This window comes from Hydractinia symbiolongicarpus, chromosome 11 (genome assembly GCF_029227915.1).
Source record: "Hydractinia symbiolongicarpus strain clone_291-10 chromosome 11, HSymV2.1, whole genome shotgun sequence".
NCBI lineage: Eukaryota > Metazoa > Cnidaria > Hydrozoa > Anthoathecata > Hydractiniidae > Hydractinia > Hydractinia symbiolongicarpus.
The window spans coordinates 18,157,225-18,176,841 of NC_079885.1; the positions used below are offsets into that span (position 1 = coordinate 18,157,225).

General features: G+C 48.3%; 29 non-coding genes across 29 annotated transcripts; all 29 read left to right on the forward strand.

The window, feature by feature from the left end:
- The first annotated feature begins 374 nt into the window (after positions 1-374).
- LOC130619939 (U5 spliceosomal RNA) lies at positions 375-495 on the forward strand. Its single transcript, XR_008980675.1, has one exon. It is a non-coding gene; the product is annotated as a U5 spliceosomal RNA (small nuclear RNA).
- A 549-nt stretch (positions 496-1,044) lies between these two features.
- On the forward strand, positions 1,045-1,165 carry LOC130618867 (U5 spliceosomal RNA). Its single transcript, XR_008979611.1, has one exon. It is a non-coding gene; the product is annotated as a U5 spliceosomal RNA (small nuclear RNA).
- Positions 1,166-1,714: 549 nt separating this feature from the next.
- LOC130618868 (U5 spliceosomal RNA) lies at positions 1,715-1,835 on the forward strand. The gene has a single exon (XR_008979613.1). It is a non-coding gene; the product is annotated as a U5 spliceosomal RNA (small nuclear RNA).
- A 549-nt stretch (positions 1,836-2,384) lies between these two features.
- Positions 2,385-2,505, forward strand: LOC130618869 (U5 spliceosomal RNA). The gene has a single exon (XR_008979614.1). It is a non-coding gene; the product is annotated as a U5 spliceosomal RNA (small nuclear RNA).
- A 549-nt stretch (positions 2,506-3,054) lies between these two features.
- On the forward strand, positions 3,055-3,175 carry LOC130618870 (U5 spliceosomal RNA). The gene has a single exon (XR_008979615.1). It is a non-coding gene; the product is annotated as a U5 spliceosomal RNA (small nuclear RNA).
- Positions 3,176-3,725: 550 nt separating this feature from the next.
- On the forward strand, positions 3,726-3,846 carry LOC130618871 (U5 spliceosomal RNA). Its single transcript, XR_008979616.1, has one exon. It is a non-coding gene; the product is annotated as a U5 spliceosomal RNA (small nuclear RNA).
- A 549-nt stretch (positions 3,847-4,395) lies between these two features.
- Positions 4,396-4,516, forward strand: LOC130619840 (U5 spliceosomal RNA). The gene has a single exon (XR_008980577.1). It is a non-coding gene; the product is annotated as a U5 spliceosomal RNA (small nuclear RNA).
- A 549-nt stretch (positions 4,517-5,065) lies between these two features.
- LOC130619841 (U5 spliceosomal RNA) lies at positions 5,066-5,186 on the forward strand. The gene has a single exon (XR_008980578.1). It is a non-coding gene; the product is annotated as a U5 spliceosomal RNA (small nuclear RNA).
- Positions 5,187-5,735: 549 nt separating this feature from the next.
- LOC130618873 (U5 spliceosomal RNA) lies at positions 5,736-5,856 on the forward strand. Its single transcript, XR_008979618.1, has one exon. It is a non-coding gene; the product is annotated as a U5 spliceosomal RNA (small nuclear RNA).
- Positions 5,857-6,405: 549 nt separating this feature from the next.
- Positions 6,406-6,526, forward strand: LOC130618875 (U5 spliceosomal RNA). The gene has a single exon (XR_008979619.1). It is a non-coding gene; the product is annotated as a U5 spliceosomal RNA (small nuclear RNA).
- Positions 6,527-7,075: 549 nt separating this feature from the next.
- On the forward strand, positions 7,076-7,196 carry LOC130618876 (U5 spliceosomal RNA). Its single transcript, XR_008979620.1, has one exon. It is a non-coding gene; the product is annotated as a U5 spliceosomal RNA (small nuclear RNA).
- Positions 7,197-7,745: 549 nt separating this feature from the next.
- LOC130618877 (U5 spliceosomal RNA) lies at positions 7,746-7,866 on the forward strand. The gene has a single exon (XR_008979621.1). It is a non-coding gene; the product is annotated as a U5 spliceosomal RNA (small nuclear RNA).
- A 549-nt stretch (positions 7,867-8,415) lies between these two features.
- LOC130618878 (U5 spliceosomal RNA) lies at positions 8,416-8,536 on the forward strand. The gene has a single exon (XR_008979622.1). It is a non-coding gene; the product is annotated as a U5 spliceosomal RNA (small nuclear RNA).
- A 549-nt stretch (positions 8,537-9,085) lies between these two features.
- LOC130619842 (U5 spliceosomal RNA) lies at positions 9,086-9,206 on the forward strand. The gene has a single exon (XR_008980580.1). It is a non-coding gene; the product is annotated as a U5 spliceosomal RNA (small nuclear RNA).
- Positions 9,207-9,755: 549 nt separating this feature from the next.
- Positions 9,756-9,876, forward strand: LOC130619843 (U5 spliceosomal RNA). The gene has a single exon (XR_008980581.1). It is a non-coding gene; the product is annotated as a U5 spliceosomal RNA (small nuclear RNA).
- Positions 9,877-10,425: 549 nt separating this feature from the next.
- LOC130619940 (U5 spliceosomal RNA) lies at positions 10,426-10,546 on the forward strand. Its single transcript, XR_008980676.1, has one exon. It is a non-coding gene; the product is annotated as a U5 spliceosomal RNA (small nuclear RNA).
- A 549-nt stretch (positions 10,547-11,095) lies between these two features.
- Positions 11,096-11,216, forward strand: LOC130618880 (U5 spliceosomal RNA). Its single transcript, XR_008979625.1, has one exon. It is a non-coding gene; the product is annotated as a U5 spliceosomal RNA (small nuclear RNA).
- Positions 11,217-11,765: 549 nt separating this feature from the next.
- On the forward strand, positions 11,766-11,886 carry LOC130618881 (U5 spliceosomal RNA). The gene has a single exon (XR_008979626.1). It is a non-coding gene; the product is annotated as a U5 spliceosomal RNA (small nuclear RNA).
- Positions 11,887-12,435: 549 nt separating this feature from the next.
- LOC130618882 (U5 spliceosomal RNA) lies at positions 12,436-12,556 on the forward strand. The gene has a single exon (XR_008979627.1). It is a non-coding gene; the product is annotated as a U5 spliceosomal RNA (small nuclear RNA).
- A 549-nt stretch (positions 12,557-13,105) lies between these two features.
- On the forward strand, positions 13,106-13,226 carry LOC130618883 (U5 spliceosomal RNA). Its single transcript, XR_008979628.1, has one exon. It is a non-coding gene; the product is annotated as a U5 spliceosomal RNA (small nuclear RNA).
- A 549-nt stretch (positions 13,227-13,775) lies between these two features.
- LOC130618884 (U5 spliceosomal RNA) lies at positions 13,776-13,896 on the forward strand. The gene has a single exon (XR_008979629.1). It is a non-coding gene; the product is annotated as a U5 spliceosomal RNA (small nuclear RNA).
- A 549-nt stretch (positions 13,897-14,445) lies between these two features.
- Positions 14,446-14,566, forward strand: LOC130618887 (U5 spliceosomal RNA). The gene has a single exon (XR_008979631.1). It is a non-coding gene; the product is annotated as a U5 spliceosomal RNA (small nuclear RNA).
- A 549-nt stretch (positions 14,567-15,115) lies between these two features.
- LOC130618888 (U5 spliceosomal RNA) lies at positions 15,116-15,236 on the forward strand. Its single transcript, XR_008979632.1, has one exon. It is a non-coding gene; the product is annotated as a U5 spliceosomal RNA (small nuclear RNA).
- Positions 15,237-15,785: 549 nt separating this feature from the next.
- LOC130618889 (U5 spliceosomal RNA) lies at positions 15,786-15,906 on the forward strand. The gene has a single exon (XR_008979633.1). It is a non-coding gene; the product is annotated as a U5 spliceosomal RNA (small nuclear RNA).
- A 549-nt stretch (positions 15,907-16,455) lies between these two features.
- Positions 16,456-16,576, forward strand: LOC130618890 (U5 spliceosomal RNA). The gene has a single exon (XR_008979635.1). It is a non-coding gene; the product is annotated as a U5 spliceosomal RNA (small nuclear RNA).
- A 549-nt stretch (positions 16,577-17,125) lies between these two features.
- On the forward strand, positions 17,126-17,246 carry LOC130618891 (U5 spliceosomal RNA). Its single transcript, XR_008979636.1, has one exon. It is a non-coding gene; the product is annotated as a U5 spliceosomal RNA (small nuclear RNA).
- A 549-nt stretch (positions 17,247-17,795) lies between these two features.
- Positions 17,796-17,916, forward strand: LOC130618892 (U5 spliceosomal RNA). Its single transcript, XR_008979637.1, has one exon. It is a non-coding gene; the product is annotated as a U5 spliceosomal RNA (small nuclear RNA).
- A 549-nt stretch (positions 17,917-18,465) lies between these two features.
- On the forward strand, positions 18,466-18,586 carry LOC130618893 (U5 spliceosomal RNA). The gene has a single exon (XR_008979638.1). It is a non-coding gene; the product is annotated as a U5 spliceosomal RNA (small nuclear RNA).
- Positions 18,587-19,135: 549 nt separating this feature from the next.
- LOC130618894 (U5 spliceosomal RNA) lies at positions 19,136-19,256 on the forward strand. The gene has a single exon (XR_008979639.1). It is a non-coding gene; the product is annotated as a U5 spliceosomal RNA (small nuclear RNA).
- The last annotated feature ends 361 nt before the right edge of the window (positions 19,257-19,617 follow it).

Genomic DNA, 19,617 nt, shown 5'->3' on the forward strand with positions numbered 1-19,617 from the left:
TTTTTTTTTTTTTTTAGCAGAATAATACATACGAGCTAATCAAAATCGGCTCGAGGAAAGAAATAAAGTTCAGAGACAACCAAAGGAGTCGAACTGCAGTAGAAACAAACTAGATGTAACGCAAGCCACTAGTACGACGTATTGCCTACAGGGACCACACTCTCCGAGACAGCGAACGCAACTTCCTAGTGATTCACGCGAACGCACTCAACTAGGTGATGTAGATCAGAAAGGTGAAAGTCCTTGTGTCAAGTCTACACCTCACGATGCAGCACCTTTTAAGCGTCCTCTACGAACGGACACACTGGCAAGCGGCACACCACAAGCAAAGGTTAAGTCGGCTCGAAGGCACAACAGGTCGCGCCGACTTACGACAACACTGGGCTTTCTTCAGTTCACGCACAAATCTTTCGCCTTTTACTGAAGATTTCCGTGGAGAAGGCCAAAACGATGAGTATATAGACGATTTTTCTACTGTCTCGCTTCGGCGGGACGATCACTAGTCTAAATGAAAAAACGTGCAGGAGGCCATACGCGGGCCTATCTCTCATCTCGCTCACAGAGACTTGGTAAGCACGGTCCACTCAATGGCTTTCCAAATGCGAAGAGTGAAGGCCGCAGACGGCAGGGGTTGAGCCAAGGGCCTTTCGGCCGTATCCCGCTCACAAGTTTTTTTTTTTTTTTTAGCAGAATAATACATACGAGCTAATCAAAATCGGCTCGAGGAAAGAAATAAAGTTCAGAGACAACCAAAGGAGTCGAACTGCAGTAGAAACAAACTAGATGTAACGCAAGCCACTAGTACGACGTATTGCCTACAGGGACCACACTCTCCGAGACAGCGAACGCAACTTCCTAGTGATTCACGCGAACGCACTCAACTAGGTGATGTAGATCAGAAAGGTGAAAGTCCTTGTGTCAAGTCTACACCTCACGATGCAGCACCTTTTAAGCGTCCTCTACGAACGGACACACTGGCAAGCGGCACACCACAAGCAAAGGTTAAGTCGGCTCGAAGGCACAACAGGTCGCGCCGACTTACGACAACTCTGGGCTTTCTTCAGTTCACGCACAAATCTTTCGCCTTTTACTAAAGATTTCCGTGGAGAAGGCCAAAACGATGAGTATATAGACGATTTTTCTACTGTCTCGCTTCGGCGGGACGATCACTAGTCTAAATGAAAAAACGTGCAGGAGGCCATACGCGGGCCTATCTCTCATCTCGCTCACAGAGACTTGGTAAGCACGGTCCACTCAATGGCTTTCCAAATGCGAAGAGTGAAGGCCGCAGACGGCAGGGGTTGAGCCAAGGGCCTTTCGGCCGTATCCCGCTCACAAGTTTGTTTTTTTTTTTTAGCAGAATAACACATACGAGCTAATCAAAATCGGCTCGAGGAAAGAAATAAAGTTCAGAGACAACCAAAGGAGTCGAACTGCAGTAGAAACAAACTAGATGTAACGCAAGCCACTAGTACGACGTATTGCCTACAGGGACCACACTCTCCGAGACAGCGAACGCAACTTCCTAGTGATTCACGCGAACGCACTCAACTAGGTGATGTAGATCAGAAAGGTGAAAGTCCTTGTGTCAAGTCTACACCTCACGATGCAGCACCTTTTAAGCGTCCTCTACGAACGGACACACTGGCAAGCGGCACACCACAAGCAAAGGTTAAGTCGGCTCGAAGGCACAACAGGTCGCGCCGACTTACGACAACTCTGGGCTTTCTTCAGTTCACGCACAAATCTTTCGCCTTTTACTAAAGATTTCCGTGGAGAAGGCCAAAACGATGAGTATATAGACGATTTTTCTACTGTCTCGCTTCGGCGGGACGATCACTAGTCTAAATGAAAAAACGTGCAGGAGGCCATACGCGGGCCTATCTCTCATCTCGCTCACAGAGACTTGGTAAGCACGGTCCACTCAATGGCTTTCCAAATGCGAAGAGTGAAGGCCGCAGACGGCAGGGGTTGAGCCAAGGGCCTTTCGGCCGTATCCCGCTCACAAGTTTTTTTTTTTTTTTTAGCAGAATAATACATACGAGCTAATCAAAATCGGCTCGAGGAAAGAAATAAAGTTCAGAGACAACCAAAGGAGTCGAACTGCAGTAGAAACAAACTAGATGTAACGCAAGCCACTAGTACGACGTATTGCCTACAGGGACCACACTCTCCGAGACAGCGAACGCAACTTCCTAGTGATTCACGCGAACGCACTCAACTAGGTGATGTAGATCAGAAAGGTGAAAGTCCTTGTGTCAAGTCTACACCTCACGATGCAGCACCTTTTAAGCGTCCTCTACGAACGGACACACTGGCAAGCGGCACACCACAAGCAAAGGTTAAGTCGGCTCGAAGGCACAACAGGTCGCGCCGACTTACGACAACTCTGGGCTTTCTTCAGTTCACGCACAAATCTTTCGCCTTTTACTAAAGATTTCCGTGGAGAAGGCCAAAACGATGAGTATATAGACGATTTTTCTACTGTCTCGCTTCGGCGGGACGATCACTAGTCTAAATGAAAAAACGTGCAGGAGGCCATACGCGGGCCTATCTCTCATCTCGCTCACAGAGACTTGGTAAGCACGGTCCACTCAATGGCTTTCCAAATGCGAAGAGTGAAGGCCGCAGACGGCAGGGGTTGAGCCAAGGGCCTTTCGGCCGTATCCCGCTCACAAGTTTGTTTTTTTTTTTTAGCAGAATAATACATACGAGCTAATCAAAATCGGCTCGAGGAAAGAAATAAAGTTCAGAGACAACCAAAGGAGTCGAACTGCAGTAGAAACAAACTAGATGTAACGCAAGCCACTAGTACGACGTATTGCCTACAGGGACCACACTCTCCGAGACAGCGAACGCAACTTCCTAGTGATTCACGCGAACGCACTCAACTAGGTGATGTAGATCAGAAAGGTGAAAGTCCTTGTGTCAAGTCTACACCTCACGATGCAGCACCTTTTAAGCGTCCTCTACGAACGGACACACTGGCAAGCGGCACACCACAAGCAAAGGTTAAGTCGGCTCGAAGGCACAACAGGTCGCGCCGACTTACGACAACTCTGGGCTTTCTTCAGTTCACGCACAAATCTTTCGCCTTTTACTAAAGATTTCCGTGGAGAAGGCCAAAACGATGAGTATATAGACGATTTTTCTACTGTCTCGCTTCGGCGGGACGATCACTAGTCTAAATGAAAAAACGTGCAGGAGGCCATACGCGGGCCTATCTCTCATCTCGCTCACAGAGACTTGGTAAGCACGGTCCACTCAATGGCTTTCCAAATGCGAAGAGTGAAGGCCGCAGACGGCAGGGGTTGAGCCAAGGGCCTTTCGGCCGTATCCCGCTCACAAGTTTTTTTTTTTTTTTTTAGCAGAATAATACATACGAGCTAATCAAAATCGGCTCGAGGAAAGAAATAAAGTTCAGAGACAACCAAAGGAGTCGAACTGCAGTAGAAACAAACTAGATGTAACGCAAGCCACTAGTACGACGTATTGCCTACAGGGACCACACTCTCCGAGACAGCGAACGCAACTTCCTAGTGATTCACGCGAACGCACTCAACTAGGTGATGTAGATCAGAAAGGTGAAAGTCCTTGTGTCAAGTCTACACCTCACGATGCAGCACCTTTTAAGCGTCCTCTACGAACGGACACACTGGCAAGCGGCACACCACAAGCAAAGGTTAAGTCGGCTCGAAGGCACAACAGGTCGCGCCGACTTACGACAACTCTGGGCTTTCTTCAGTTCACGCACAAATCTTTCGCCTTTTACTAAAGATTTCCGTGGAGAAGGCCAAAACGATGAGTATATAGACGATTTTTCTACTGTCTCGCTTCGGCGGGACGATCACTAGTCTAAATGAAAAAACGTGCAGGAGGCCATACGCGGGCCTATCTCTCATCTCGCTCACAGAGACTTGGTAAGCACGGTCCACTCAATGGCTTTCCAAATGCGAAGAGTGAAGGCCGCAGACGGCAGGGGTTGAGCCAAGGGCCTTTCGGCCGTATCCCGCTCACAAGTTTTTTTTTTTTTTTTAGCAGAATAATACATACGAGCTAATCAAAATCGGCTCGAGGAAAGAAATAAAGTTCAGAGACAACCAAAGGAGTCGAACTGCAGTAGAAACAAACTAGATGTAACGCAAGCCACTAGTACGACGTATTGCCTACAGGGACCACACTCTCCGAGACAGCGAACGCAACTTCCTAGTGATTCACGCGAACGCACTCAACTAGGTGATGTAGATCAGAAAGGTGAAAGTCCTTGTGTCAAGTCTACACCTCACGATGCAGCACCTTTTAAGCGTCCTCTACGAACGGACACACTGGCAAGCGGCACACCACAAGCAAAGGTTAAGTCGGCTCGAAGGCACAACAGGTCGCGCCGACTTACGACAACACTGGGCTTTCTTCAGTTCACGCACAAATCTTTCGCCTTTTACTAAAGATTTCCGTGGAGAAGGCCAAAACGATGAGTATATAGACGATTTTTCTACTGTCTCGCTTCGGCGGGACGATCACTAGTCTAAATGAAAAAACGTGCAGGAGGCCATACGCGGGCCTATCTCTCATCTCGCTCACAGAGACTTGGTAAGCACGGTCCACTCAATGGCTTTCCAAATGCGAAGAGTGAAGGCCGCAGACGGCAGGGGTTGAGCCAAGGGCCTTTCGGCCGTATCCCGCTCACAAGTTTTTTTTTTTTTTTTAGCAGAATAATACATACGAGCTAATCAAAATCGGCTCGAGGAAAGAAATAAAGTTCAGAGACAACCAAAGGAGTCGAACTGCAGTAGAAACAAACTAGATGTAACGCAAGCCACTAGTACGACGTATTGCCTACAGGGACCACCCTCTCCGAGACAGCGAACGCAACTTCCTAGTGATTCACGCGAACGCACTCAACTAGGTGATGTAGATCAGAAAGGTGAAAGTCCTTGTGTCAAGTCTACACCTCACGATGCAGCACCTTTTAAGCGTCCTCTACGAACGGACACACTGGCAAGCGGCACACCACAAGCAAAGGTTAAGTCGGCTCGAAGGCACAACAGGTCGCGCCGACTTACGACAACACTGGGCTTTCTTCAGTTCACGCACAAATCTTTCGCCTTTTACTAAAGATTTCCGTGGAGAAGGCCAAAACGATGAGTATATAGACGATTTTTCTACTGTCTCGCTTCGGCGGGACGATCACTAGTCTAAATGAAAAAACGTGCAGGAGGCCATACGCGGGCCTATCTCTCATCTCGCTCACAGAGACTTGGTAAGCACGGTCCACTCAATGGCTTTCCAAATGCGAAGAGTGAAGGCCGCAGACGGCAGGGGTTGAGCCAAGGGCCTTTCGGCCGTATCCCGCTCACAAGTTTTTTTTTTTTTTTTAGCAGAATAATACATACGAGCTAATCAAAATCGGCTCGAGGAAAGAAATAAAGTTCAGAGACAACCAAAGGAGTCGAACTGCAGTAGAAACAAACTAGATGTAACGCAAGCCACTAGTACGACGTATTGCCTACAGGGACCACACTCTCCGAGACAGCGAACGCAACTTCCTAGTGATTCACGCGAACGCACTCAACTAGGTGATGTAGATCAGAAAGGTGAAAGTCCTTGTGTCAAGTCTACACCTCACGATGCAGCACCTTTTAAGCGTCCTCTACGAACGGACACACTGGCAAGCGGCACACCACAAGCAAAGGTTAAGTCGGCTCGAAGGCACAACAGGTCGCGCCGACTTACGACAACTCTGGGCTTTCTTCAGTTCACGCACAAATCTTTCGCCTTTTACTAAAGATTTCCGTGGAGAAGGCCAAAACGATGAGTATATAGACGATTTTTCTACTGTCTCGCTTCGGCGGGACGATCACTAGTCTAAATGAAAAAACGTGCAGGAGGCCATACGCGGGCCTATCTCTCATCTCGCTCACAGAGACTTGGTAAGCACGGTCCACTCAATGGCTTTCCAAATGCGAAGAGTGAAGGCCGCAGACGGCAGGGGTTGAGCCAAGGGCCTTTCGGCCGTATCCCGCTCACAAGTTTTTTTTTTTTTTTTAGCAGAATAATACATACGAGCTAATCAAAATCGGCTCGAGGAAAGAAATAAAGTTCAGAGACAACCAAAGGAGTCGAACTGCAGTAGAAACAAACTAGATGTAACGCAAGCCACTAGTACGACGTATTGCCTACAGGGACCACACTCTCCGAGACAGCGAACGCAACTTCCTAGTGATTCACGCGAACGCACTCAACTAGGTGATGTAGATCAGAAAGGTGAAAGTCCTTGTGTCAAGTCTACACCTCACGATGCAGCACCTTTTAAGCGTCCTCTACGAACGGACACACTGGCAAGCGGCACACCACAAGCAAAGGTTAAGTCGGCTCGAAGGCACAACAGGTCGCGCCGACTTACGACAACTCTGGGCTTTCTTCAGTTCACGCACAAATCTTTCGCCTTTTACTAAAGATTTCCGTGGAGAAGGCCAAAACGATGAGTATATAGACGATTTTTCTACTGTCTCGCTTCGGCGGGACGATCACTAGTCTAAATGAAAAAACGTGCAGGAGGCCATACGCGGGCCTATCTCTCATCTCGCTCACAGAGACTTGGTAAGCACGGTCCACTCAATGGCTTTCCAAATGCGAAGAGTGAAGGCCGCAGACGGCAGGGGTTGAGCCAAGGGCCTTTCGGCCGTATCCCGCTCACAAGTTTGTTTTTTTTTTTTAGCAGAATAATACATACGAGCTAATCAAAATCGGCTCGAGGAAAGAAATAAAGTTCAGAGACAACCAAAGGAGTCGAACTGCAGTAGAAACAAACTAGATGTAACGCAAGCCACTAGTACGACGTATTGCCTACAGGGACCACACTCTCCGAGACAGCGAACGCAACTTCCTAGTGATTCACGCGAACGCACTCAACTAGGTGATGTAGATCAGAAAGGTGAAAGTCCTTGTGTCAAGTCTACACCTCACGATGCAGCACCTTTTAAGCGTCCTCTACGAACGGACACACTGGCAAGCGGCACACCACAAGCAAAGGTTAAGTCGGCTCGAAGGCACAACAGGTCGCGCCGACTTACGACAACTCTGGGCTTTCTTCAGTTCACGCACAAATCTTTCGCCTTTTACTAAAGATTTCCGTGGAGAAGGCCAAAACGATGAGTATATAGACGATTTTTCTACTGTCTCGCTTCGGCGGGACGATCACTAGTCTAAATGAAAAAACGTGCAGGAGGCCATACGCGGGCCTATCTCTCATCTCGCTCACAGAGACTTGGTAAGCACGGTCCACTCAATGGCTTTCCAAATGCGAAGAGTGAAGGCCGCAGACGGCAGGGGTTGAGCCAAGGGCCTTTCGGCCGTATCCCGCTCACAAGTTTTTTTTTTTTTTTTAGCAGAATAATACATACGAGCTAATCAAAATCGGCTCGAGGAAAGAAATAAAGTTCAGAGACAACCAAAGGAGTCGAACTGCAGTAGAAACAAACTAGATGTAACGCAAGCCACTAGTACGACGTATTGCCTACAGGGACCACACTCTCCGAGACAGCGAACGCAACTTCCTAGTGATTCACGCGAACGCACTCAACTAGGTGATGTAGATCAGAAAGGTGAAAGTCCTTGTGTCAAGTCTACACCTCACGATGCAGCACCTTTTAAGCGTCCTCTACGAACGGACACACTGGCAAGCGGCACACCACAAGCAAAGGTTAAGTCGGCTCGAAGGCACAACAGGTCGCGCCGACTTACGACAACTCTGGGCTTTCTTCAGTTCACGCACAAATCTTTCGCCTTTTACTAAAGATTTCCGTGGAGAAGGCCAAAACGATGAGTATATAGACGATTTTTCTACTGTCTCGCTTCGGCGGGACGATCACTAGTCTAAATGAAAAAACGTGCAGGAGGCCATACGCGGGCCTATCTCTCATCTCGCTCACAGAGACTTGGTAAGCACGGTCCACTCAATGGCTTTCCAAATGCGAAGAGTGAAGGCCGCAGACGGCAGGGGTTGAGCCAAGGGCCTTTCGGCCGTATCCCGCTCACAAGTTTTTTTTTTTTTTTTAGCAGAATAATACATACGAGCTAATCAAAATCGGCTCGAGGAAAGAAATAAAGTTCAGAGACAACCAAAGGAGTCGAACTGCAGTAGAAACAAACTAGATGTAACGCAAGCCACTAGTACGACGTATTGCCTACAGGGACCACACTCTCCGAGACAGCGAACGCAACTTCCTAGTGATTCACGCGAACGCACTCAACTAGGTGATGTAGATCAGAAAGGTGAAAGTCCTTGTGTCAAGTCTACACCTCACGATGCAGCACCTTTTAAGCGTCCTCTACGAACGGACACACTGGCAAGCGGCACACCACAAGCAAAGGTTAAGTCGGCTCGAAGGCACAACAGGTCGCGCCGACTTACGACAACTCTGGGCTTTCTTCAGTTCACGCACAAATCTTTCGCCTTTTACTAAAGATTTCCGTGGAGAAGGCCAAAACGATGAGTATATAGACGATTTTTCTACTGTCTCGCTTCGGCGGGACGATCACTAGTCTAAATGAAAAAACGTGCAGGAGGCCATACGCGGGCCTATCTCTCATCTCGCTCACAGAGACTTGGTAAGCACGGTCCACTCAATGGCTTTCCAAATGCGAAGAGTGAAGGCCGCAGACGGCAGGGGTTGAGCCAAGGGCCTTTCGGCCGTATCCCGCTCACAAGTTTTTTTTTTTTTTTTAGCAGAATAATACATACGAGCTAATCAAAATCGGCTCGAGGAAAGAAATAAAGTTCAGAGACAACCAAAGGAGTCGAACTGCAGTAGAAACAAACTAGATGTAACGCAAGCCACTAGTACGACGTATTGCCTACAGGGACCACACTCTCCGAGACAGCGAACGCAACTTCCTAGTGATTCACGCGAACGCACTCAACTAGGTGATGTAGATCAGAAAGGTGAAAGTCCTTGTGTCAAGTCTACACCTCACGATGCAGCACCTTTTAAGCGTCCTCTACGAACGGACACACTGGCAAGCGGCACACCACAAGCAAAGGTTAAGTCGGCTCGAAGGCACAACAGGTCGCGCCGACTTACGACAACACTGGGCTTTCTTCAGTTCACGCACAAATCTTTCGCCTTTTACTAAAGATTTCCGTGGAGAAGGCCAAAACGATGAGTATATAGACGATTTTTCTACTGTCTCGCTTCGGCGGGACGATCACTAGTCTAAATGAAAAAACGTGCAGGAGGCCATACGCGGGCCTATCTCTCATCTCGCTCACAGAGACTTGGTAAGCACGGTCCACTCAATGGCTTTCCAAATGCGAAGAGTGAAGGCCGCAGACGGCAGGGGTTGAGCCAAGGGCCTTTCGGCCGTATCCCGCTCACAAGTTTTTTTTTTTTTTTTAGCAGAATAATACATACGAGCTAATCAAAATCGGCTCGAGGAAAGAAATAAAGTTCAGAGACAACCAAAGGAGTCGAACTGCAGTAGAAACAAACTAGATGTAACGCAAGCCACTAGTACGACGTATTGCCTACAGGGACCACACTCTCCGAGACAGCGAACGCAACTTCCTAGGGATTCACGCGAACGCACTCAACTAGGTGATGTAGATCAGAAAGGTGAAAGTCCTTGTGTCAAGTCTACACCTCACGATGCAGCACCTTTTAAGCGTCCTCTACGAACGGACACACTGGCAAGCGGCACACCACAAGCAAAGGTTAAGTCGGCTCGAAGGCACAACAGGTCGCGCCGACTTACGACAACACTGGGCTTTCTTCAGTTCACGCACAAATCTTTCGCCTTTTACTAAAGATTTCCGTGGAGAAGGCCAAAACGATGAGTATATAGACGATTTTTCTACTGTCTCGCTTCGGCGGGACGATCACTAGTCTAAATGAAAAAACGTGCAGGAGGCCATACGCGGGCCTATCTCTCATCTCGCTCACAGAGACTTGGTAAGCACGGTCCACTCAATGGCTTTCCAAATGCGAAGAGTGAAGGCCGCAGACGGCAGGGGTTGAGCCAAGGGCCTTTCGGCCGTATCCCGCTCACAAGTTTTTTTTTTTTTTTTAGCAGAATAATACATACGAGCTAATCAAAATCGGCTCGAGGAAAGAAATAAAGTTCAGAGACAACCAAAGGAGTCGAACTGCAGTAGAAACAAACTAGATGTAACGCAAGCCACTAGTACGACGTATTGCCTACAGGGACCACACTCTCCGAGACAGCGAACGCAACTTCCTAGTGATTCACGCGAACGCACTCAACTAGGTGATGTAGATCAGAAAGGTGAAAGTCCTTGTGTCAAGTCTACACCTCACGATGCAGCACCTTTTAAGCGTCCTCTACGAACGGACACACTGGCAAGCGGCACACCACAAGCAAAGGTTAAGTCGGCTCGAAGGCACAACAGGTCGCGCCGACTTACGACAACACTGGGCTTTCTTCAGTTCACGCACAAATCTTTCGCCTTTTACTGAAGATTTCCGTGGAGAAGGCCAAAACGATGAGTATATAGACGATTTTTCTACTGTCTCGCTTCGGCGGGACGATCACTAGTCTAAATGAAAAAACGTGCAGGAGGCCATACGCGGGCCTATCTCTCATCTCGCTCACAGAGACTTGGTAAGCACGGTCCACTCAATGGCTTTCCAAATGCGAAGAGTGAAGGCCGCAGACGGCAGGGGTTGAGCCAAGGGCCTTTCGGCCGTATCCCGCTCACAAGTTTTTTTTTTTTTTTTAGCAGAATAATACATACGAGCTAATCAAAATCGGCTCGAGGAAAGAAATAAAGTTCAGAGACAACCAAAGGAGTCGAACTGCAGTAGAAACAAACTAGATGTAACGCAAGCCACTAGTACGACGTATTGCCTACAGGGACCACACTCTCCGAGACAGCGAACGCAACTTCCTAGTGATTCACGCGAACGCACTCAACTAGGTGATGTAGATCAGAAAGGTGAAAGTCCTTGTGTCAAGTCTACACCTCACGATGCAGCACCTTTTAAGCGTCCTCTACGAACGGACACACTGGCAAGCGGCACACCACAAGCAAAGGTTAAGTCGGCTCGAAGGCACAACAGGTCGCGCCGACTTACGACAACTCTGGGCTTTCTTCAGTTCACGCACAAATCTTTCGCCTTTTACTAAAGATTTCCGTGGAGAAGGCCAAAACGATGAGTATATAGACGATTTTTCTACTGTCTCGCTTCGGCGGGACGATCACTAGTCTAAATGAAAAAACGTGCAGGAGGCCATACGCGGGCCTATCTCTCATCTCGCTCACAGAGACTTGGTAAGCACGGTCCACTCAATGGCTTTCCAAATGCGAAGAGTGAAGGCCGCAGACGGCAGGGGTTGAGCCAAGGGCCTTTCGGCCGTATCCCGCTCACAAGTTTTTTTTTTTTTTTTAGCAGAATAATACATACGAGCTAATCAAAATCGGCTCGAGGAAAGAAATAAAGTTCAGAGACAACCAAAGGAGTCGAACTGCAGTAGAAACAAACTAGATGTAACGCAAGCCACTAGTACGACGTATTGCCTACAGGGACCACACTCTCCGAGACAGCGAACGCAACTTCCTAGTGATTCACGCGAACGCACTCAACTAGGTGATGTAGATCAGAAAGGTGAAAGTCCTTGTGTCAAGTCTACACCTCACGATGCAGCACCTTTTAAGCGTCCTCTACGAACGGACACACTGGCAAGCGGCACACCACAAGCAAAGGTTAAGTCGGCTCGAAGGCACAACAGGTCGCGCCGACTTACGACAACTCTGGGCTTTCTTCAGTTCACGCACAAATCTTTCGCCTTTTACTAAAGATTTCCGTGGAGAAGGCCAAAACGATGAGTATATAGACGATTTTTCTACTGTCTCGCTTCGGCGGGACGATCACTAGTCTAAATGAAAAAACGTGCAGGAGGCCATACGCGGGCCTATCTCTCATCTCGCTCACAGAGACTTGGTAAGCACGGTCCACTCAATGGCTTTCCAAATGCGAAGAGTGAAGGCCGCAGACGGCAGGGGTTGAGCCAAGGGCCTTTCGGCCGTATCCCGCTCACAAGTTTTTTTTTTTTTTTTAGCAGAATAATACATACGAGCTAATCAAAATCGGCTCGAGGAAAGAAATAAAGTTCAGAGACAACCAAAGGAGTCGAACTGCAGTAGAAACAAACTAGATGTAACGCAAGCCACTAGTACGACGTATTGCCTACAGGGACCACACTCTCCGAGACAGCGAACGCAACTTCCTAGTGATTCACGCGAACGCACTCAACTAGGTGATGTAGATCAGAAAGGTGAAAGTCCTTGTGTCAAGTCTACACCTCACGATGCAGCACCTTTTAAGCGTCCTCTACGAACGGACACACTGGCAAGCGGCACACCACAAGCAAAGGTTAAGTCGGCTCGAAGGCACAACAGGTCGCGCCGACTTACGACAACTCTGGGCTTTCTTCAGTTCACGCACAAATCTTTCGCCTTTTACTAAAGATTTCCGTGGAGAAGGCCAAAACGATGAGTATATAGACGATTTTTCTACTGTCTCGCTTCGGCGGGACGATCACTAGTCTAAATGAAAAAACGTGCAGGAGGCCATACGCGGGCCTATCTCTCATCTCGCTCACAGAGACTTGGTAAGCACGGTCCACTCAATGGCTTTCCAAATGCGAAGAGTGAAGGCCGCAGACGGCAGGGGTTGAGCCAAGGGCCTTTCGGCCGTATCCCGCTCACAAGTTTTTTTTTTTTTTTTAGCAGAATAATACATACGAGCTAATCAAAATCGGCTCGAGGAAAGAAATAAAGTTCAGAGACAACCAAAGGAGTCGAACTGCAGTAGAAACAAACTAGATGTAACGCAAGCCACTAGTACGACGTATTGCCTACAGGGACCACACTCTCCGAGACAGCGAACGCAACTTCCTAGTGATTCACGCGAACGCACTCAACTAGGTGATGTAGATCAGAAAGGTGAAAGTCCTTGTGTCAAGTCTACACCTCACGATGCAGCACCTTTTAAGCGTCCTCTACGAACGGACACACTGGCAAGCGGCACACCACAAGCAAAGGTTAAGTCGGCTCGAAGGCACAACAGGTCGCGCCGACTTACGACAACTCTGGGCTTTCTTCAGTTCACGCACAAATCTTTCGCCTTTTACTAAAGATTTCCGTGGAGAAGGCCAAAACGATGAGTATATAGACGATTTTTCTACTGTCTCGCTTCGGCGGGACGATCACTAGTCTAAATGAAAAAACGTGCAGGAGGCCATACGCGGGCCTATCTCTCATCTCGCTCACAGAGACTTGGTAAGCACGGTCCACTCAATGGCTTTCCAAATGCGAAGAGTGAAGGCCGCAGACGGCAGGGGTTGAGCCAAGGGCCTTTCGGCCGTATCCCGCTCACAAGTTTTTTTTTTTTTTTTAGCAGAATAATACATACGAGCTAATCAAAATCGGCTCGAGGAAAGAAATAAAGTTCAGAGACAACCAAAGGAGTCGAACTGCAGTAGAAACAAACTAGATGTAACGCAAGCCACTAGTACGACGTATTGCCTACAGGGACCACACTCTCCGAGACAGCGAACGCAACTTCCTAGTGATTCACGCGAACGCACTCAACTAGGTGATGTAGATCAGAAAGGTGAAAGTCCTTGTGTCAAGTCTACACCTCACGATGCAGCACCTTTTAAGCGTCCTCTACGAACGGACACACTGGCAAGCGGCACACCACAAGCAAAGGTTAAGTCGGCTCGAAGGCACAACAGGTCGCGCCGACTTACGACAACTCTGGGCTTTCTTCAGTTCACGCACAAATCTTTCGCCTTTTACTAAAGATTTCCGTGGAGAAGGCCAAAACGATGAGTATATAGACGATTTTTCTACTGTCTCGCTTCGGCGGGACGATCACTAGTCTAAATGAAAAAACGTGCAGGAGGCCATACGCGGGCCTATCTCTCATCTCGCTCACAGAGACTTGGTAAGCACGGTCCACTCAATGGCTTTCCAAATGCGAAGAGTGAAGGCCGCAGACGGCAGGGGTTGAGCCAAGGGCCTTTCGGCCGTATCCCGCTCACAAGTTTTTTTTTTTTTTTTAGCAGAATAATACATACGAGCTAATCAAAATCGGCTCGAGGAAAGAAATAAAGTTCAGAGACAACCAAAGGAGTCGAACTGCAGTAGAAACAAACTAGATGTAACGCAAGCCACTAGTACGACGTATTGCCTACAGGGACCACACTCTCCGAGACAGCGAACGCAACTTCCTAGTGATTCACGCGAACGCACTCAACTAGGTGATGTAGATCAGAAAGGTGAAAGTCCTTGTGTCAAGTCTACACCTCACGATGCAGCACCTTTTAAGCGTCCTCTACGAACGGACACACTGGCAAGCGGCACACCACAAGCAAAGGTTAAGTCGGCTCGAAGGCACAACAGGTCGCGCCGACTTACGACAACTCTGGGCTTTCTTCAGTTCACGCACAAATCTTTCGCCTTTTACTAAAGATTTCCGTGGAGAAGGCCAAAACGATGAGTATATAGACGATTTTTCTACTGTCTCGCTTCGGCGGGACGATCACTAGTCTAAATGAAAAAACGTGCAGGAGGCCATACGCGGGCCTATCTCTCATCTCGCTCACAGAGACTTGGTAAGCACGGTCCACTCAATGGCTTTCCAAATGCGAAGAGTGAAGGCCGCAGACGGCAGGGGTTGAGCCAAGGGCCTTTCGGCCGTATCCCGCTCACAAGTTTGTTTTTTTTTTTTAGCAGAATAATACATACGAGCTAATCAAAATCGGCTCGAGGAAAGAAATAAAGTTCAGAGACAACCAAAGGAGTCGAACTGCAGTAGAAACAAACTAGATGTAACGCAAGCCACTAGTACGACGTATTGCCTACAGGGACCACACTCTCCGAGACAGCGAACGCAACTTCCTAGTGATTCACGCGAACGCACTCAACTAGGTGATGTAGATCAGAAAGGTGAAAGTCCTTGTGTCAAGTCTACACCTCACGATGCAGCACCTTTTAAGCGTCCTCTACGAACGGACACACTGGCAAGCGGCACACCACAAGCAAAGGTTAAGTCGGCTCGAAGGCACAACAGGTCGCGCCGACTTACGACAACTCTGGGCTTTCTTCAGTTCACGCACAAATCTTTCGCCTTTTACTAAAGATTTCCGTGGAGAAGGCCAAAACGATGAGTATATAGACGATTTTTCTACTGTCTCGCTTCGGCGGGACGATCACTAGTCTAAATGAAAAAACGTGCAGGAGGCCATACGCGGGCCTATCTCTCATCTCGCTCACAGAGACTTGGTAAGCACGGTCCACTCAATGGCTTTCCAAATGCGAAGAGTGAAGGCCGCAGACGGCAGGGGTTGAGCCAAGGGCCTTTCGGCCGTATCCCGCTCACAAGTTTTTTTTTTTTTTTTAGCAGAATAATACATACGAGCTAATCAAAATCGGCTCGAGGAAAGAAATAAAGTTCAGAGACAACCAAAGGAGTCGAACTGCAGTAGAAACAAACTAGATGTAACGCAAGCCACTAGTACGACGTATTGCCTACAGGGACCACACTCTCCGAGACAGCGAACGCAACTTCCTAGTGATTCACGCGAACGCACTCAACTAGGTGATGTAGATCAGAAAGGTGAAAGTCCTTGTGTCAAGTCTACACCTCACGATGCAGCACCTTTTAAGCGTCCTCTACGAACGGACACACTGGCAAGCGGCACACCACAAGCAAAGGTTAAGTCGGCTCGAAGGCACAACAGGTCGCGCCGACTTACGACAACTCTGGGCTTTCTTCAGTTCACGCACAAATCTTTCGCCTTTTACTAAAGATTTCCGTGGAGAAGGCCAAAACGATGAGTATATAGACGATTTTTCTACTGTCTCGCTTCGGCGGGACGATCACTAGTCTAAATGAAAAAACGTGCAGGAGGCCATACGCGGGCCTATCTCTCATCTCGCTCACAGAGACTTGGTAAGCACGGTCCACTCAATGGCTTTCCAAATGCGAAGAGTGAAGGCCGCAGACGGCAGGGGTTGAGCCAAGGGCCTTTCGGCCGTATCCCGCTCACAAGTTTTTTTTTTTTTTTTAGCAGAATAATACATACGAGCTAATCAAAATCGGCTCGAGGAAAGAAATAAAGTTCAGAGACAACCAAAGGAGTCGAACTGCAGTAGAAACAAACTAGATGTAACGCAAGCCACTAGTACGACGTATTGCCTACAGGGACCACACTCTCCGAGACAGCGAACGCAACTTCCTAGTGATTCACGCGAACGCACTCAACTAGGTGATGTAGATCAGAAAGGTGAAAGTCCTTGTGTCAAGTCTACACCTCACGATGCAGCACCTTTTAAGCGTCCTCTACGAACGGACACACTGGCAAGCGGCACACCACAAGCAAAGGTTAAGTCGGCTCGAAGGCACAACAGGTCGCGCCGACTTACGACAACTCTGGGCTTTCTTCAGTTCACGCACAAATCTTTCGCCTTTTACTAAAGATTTCCGTGGAGAAGGCCAAAACGATGAGTATATAGACGATTTTTCTACTGTCTCGCTTCGGCGGGACGATCACTAGTCTAAATGAAAAAACGTGCAGGAGGCCATACGCGGGCCTATCTCTCATCTCGCTCACAGAGACTTGGTAAGCACGGTCCACTCAATGGCTTTCCAAATGCGAAGAGTGAAGGCCGCAGACGGCAGGGGTTGAGCCAAGGGCCTTTCGGCCGTATCCCGCTCACAAGTTTTTTTTTTTTTTTTAGCAGAATAATACATACGAGCTAATCAAAATCGGCTCGAGGAAAGAAATAAAGTTCAGAGACAACCAAAGGAGTCGAACTGCAGTAGAAACAAACTAGATGTAACGCAAGCCACTAGTACGACGTATTGCCTACAGGGACCACACTCTCCGAGACAGCGAACGCAACTTCCTAGTGATTCACGCGAACGCACTCAACTAGGTGATGTAGATCAGAAAGGTGAAAGTCCTTGTGTCAAGTCTACACCTCACGATGCAGCACCTTTTAAGCGTCCTCTACGAACGGACACACTGGCAAGCGGCACACCACAAGCAAAGGTTAAGTCGGCTCGAAGGCACAACAGGTCGCGCCGACTTACGACAACTCTGGGCTTTCTTCAGTTCACGCACAAATCTTTCGCCTTTTACTAAAGATTTCCGTGGAGAAGGCCAAAACGATGAGTATATAGACGATTTTTCTACTGTCTCGCTTCGGCGGGACGATCACTAGTCTAAATGAAAAAACGTGCAGGAGGCCATACGCGGGCCTATCTCTCATCTCGCTCACAGAGACTTGGTAAGCACGGTCCACTCAATGGCTTTCCAAATGCGAAGAGTGAAGGCCGCAGACGGCAGGGGTTGAGCCAAGGGCCTTTCGGCCGTATCCCGCTCACAAGTTTTTTTTTTTTTTTTAGCAGAATAATACATACGAGCTAATCAAAATCGGCTCGAGGAAAGAAATAAAGTTCAGAGACAACCAAAGGAGTCGAACTGCAGTAGAAACAAACTAGATGTAACGCAAGCCACTAGTACGACGTATTGCCTACAGGGACCACACTCTCCGAGACAGCGAACGCAACTTCCTAGTGATTCACGCGAACGCACTCAACTAGGTGATGTAGATCAGAAAGGTGAAAGTCCTTGTGTCAAGTCTACACCTCACGATGCAGCACCTTTTAAGCGTCCTCTACGAACGGACACACTGGCAAGCGGCACACCACAAGCAAAGGTTAAGTCGGCTCGAAGGCACAACAGGTCGCGCCGACTTACGACAACTCTGGGCTTTCTTCAGTTCACGCACAAATCTTTCGCCTTTTACTAAAGATTTCCGTGGAGAAGGCCAAAACGATGAGTATATAGACGATTTTTCTACTGTCTCGCTTCGGCGGGACGATCACTAGTCTAAATGAAAAAACGTGCAGGAGGCCATACGCGGGCCTATCTCTCATCTCGCTCACAGAGACTTGGTAAGCACGGTCCACTCAATGGCTTTCCAAATGCGAAGAGTGAAGGCCGCAGACGGCAGGGGTTGAGCCAAGGGCCTTTCGGCCGTATCCCGCTCACAAGTTTTTTTTTTTTTTTTAGCAGAATAATACATACGAGCTAATCAAAATCGGCTCGAGGAAAGAAATAAAGTTCAGAGACAACCAAAGGAGTCGAACTGCAGTAGAAACAAACTAGATGTAACGCAAGCCACTAGTACGACGTATTGCCTACAGGGACCACACTCTCCGAGACAGCGAACGCAACTTCCTAGTGATTCACGCGAACGCACTCAACTAGGTGATGTAGATCAGAAAGGTGAAAGTCCTTGTGTCAAGTCTACACCTCACGATGCAGCACCTTTTAAGCGTCCTCTACGAACGGACACACTGGCAAGCGGCACACCACAAGCAAAGGTTAAGTCGGCTCGAAGGCACAACAGGTCGCGCCGACTTACGACAACTCTGGGCTTTCTTCAGTTCACGCACAAATCTTTCGCCTTTTACTAAAGATTTCCGTGGAGAAGGCCAAAACGATGAGTATATAGACGATTTTTCTACTGTCTCGCTTCGGCGGGACGATCACTAGTCTAAATGAAAAAACGTGCAGGAGGCCATACGCGGGCCTATCTCTCATCTCGCTCACAGAGACTTGGTAAGCACGGTCCACTCAATGGCTTTCCAAATGCGAAGAGTGAAGGCCGCAGACGGCAGGGGTTGAGCCAAGGGCCTTTCGGCCGTATCCCGCTCACAAGTTTTTTTTTTTTTTTTAGCAGAATAATACATACGAGCTAATCAAAATCGGCTCGAGGAAAGAAATAAAGTTCAGAGACAACCAAAGGAGTCGAACTGCAGTAGAAACAAACTAGATGTAACGCAAGCCACTAGTACGACGTATTGCCTACAGGGACCACACTCTCCGAGACAGCGAACGCAACTTCCTAGTGATTCACGCGAACGCACTCAACTAGGTGATGTAGATCAGAAAGGTGAAAGTCCTTGTGTCAAGTCTACACCTCACGATGCAGCACCTTTTAAGCGTCCTCTACGAACGGACACACTGGCAAGCGGCACACCACAAGCAAAGGTTAAGTCGGCTCGAAGGCACAACAGGTCGCGCCGACTTACGACAACTCTGGGCTTTCTTCAGTTCACGCACAAATCTTTCGCCTTTTACTAAAGATTTCCGTGGAGAAGGCCAAAACGATGAGTATATAGACGATTTTTCTACTGTCTCGCTTCGGCGGGACGATCACTAGTCTAAATGAAAAAACGTGCAGGAGGCCATACGCGGGCCTATCTCTCATCTCGCTCACAGAGACTTGGTAAGCACGGTCCACTCAATGGCTTTCCAAATGCGAAGAGTGAAGGCCGCAGACGGCAGGGGTTGAGCCAAGGGCCTTTCGGCCGTATCCCGCTCACAAGTTTTTTTTTTTTTTTTAGCAGAATAATACATACGAGCTAATCAAAATCGGCTCGAGGAAAGAAATAAAGTTCAGAGACAACCAAAGGAGTCGAACTGCAGTAGAAACAAACTAGATGTAACGCAAGCCACTAGTACGACGTATTGCCTACAGGGACCACACTCTCCGAGACAGCGAACGCAACTTCC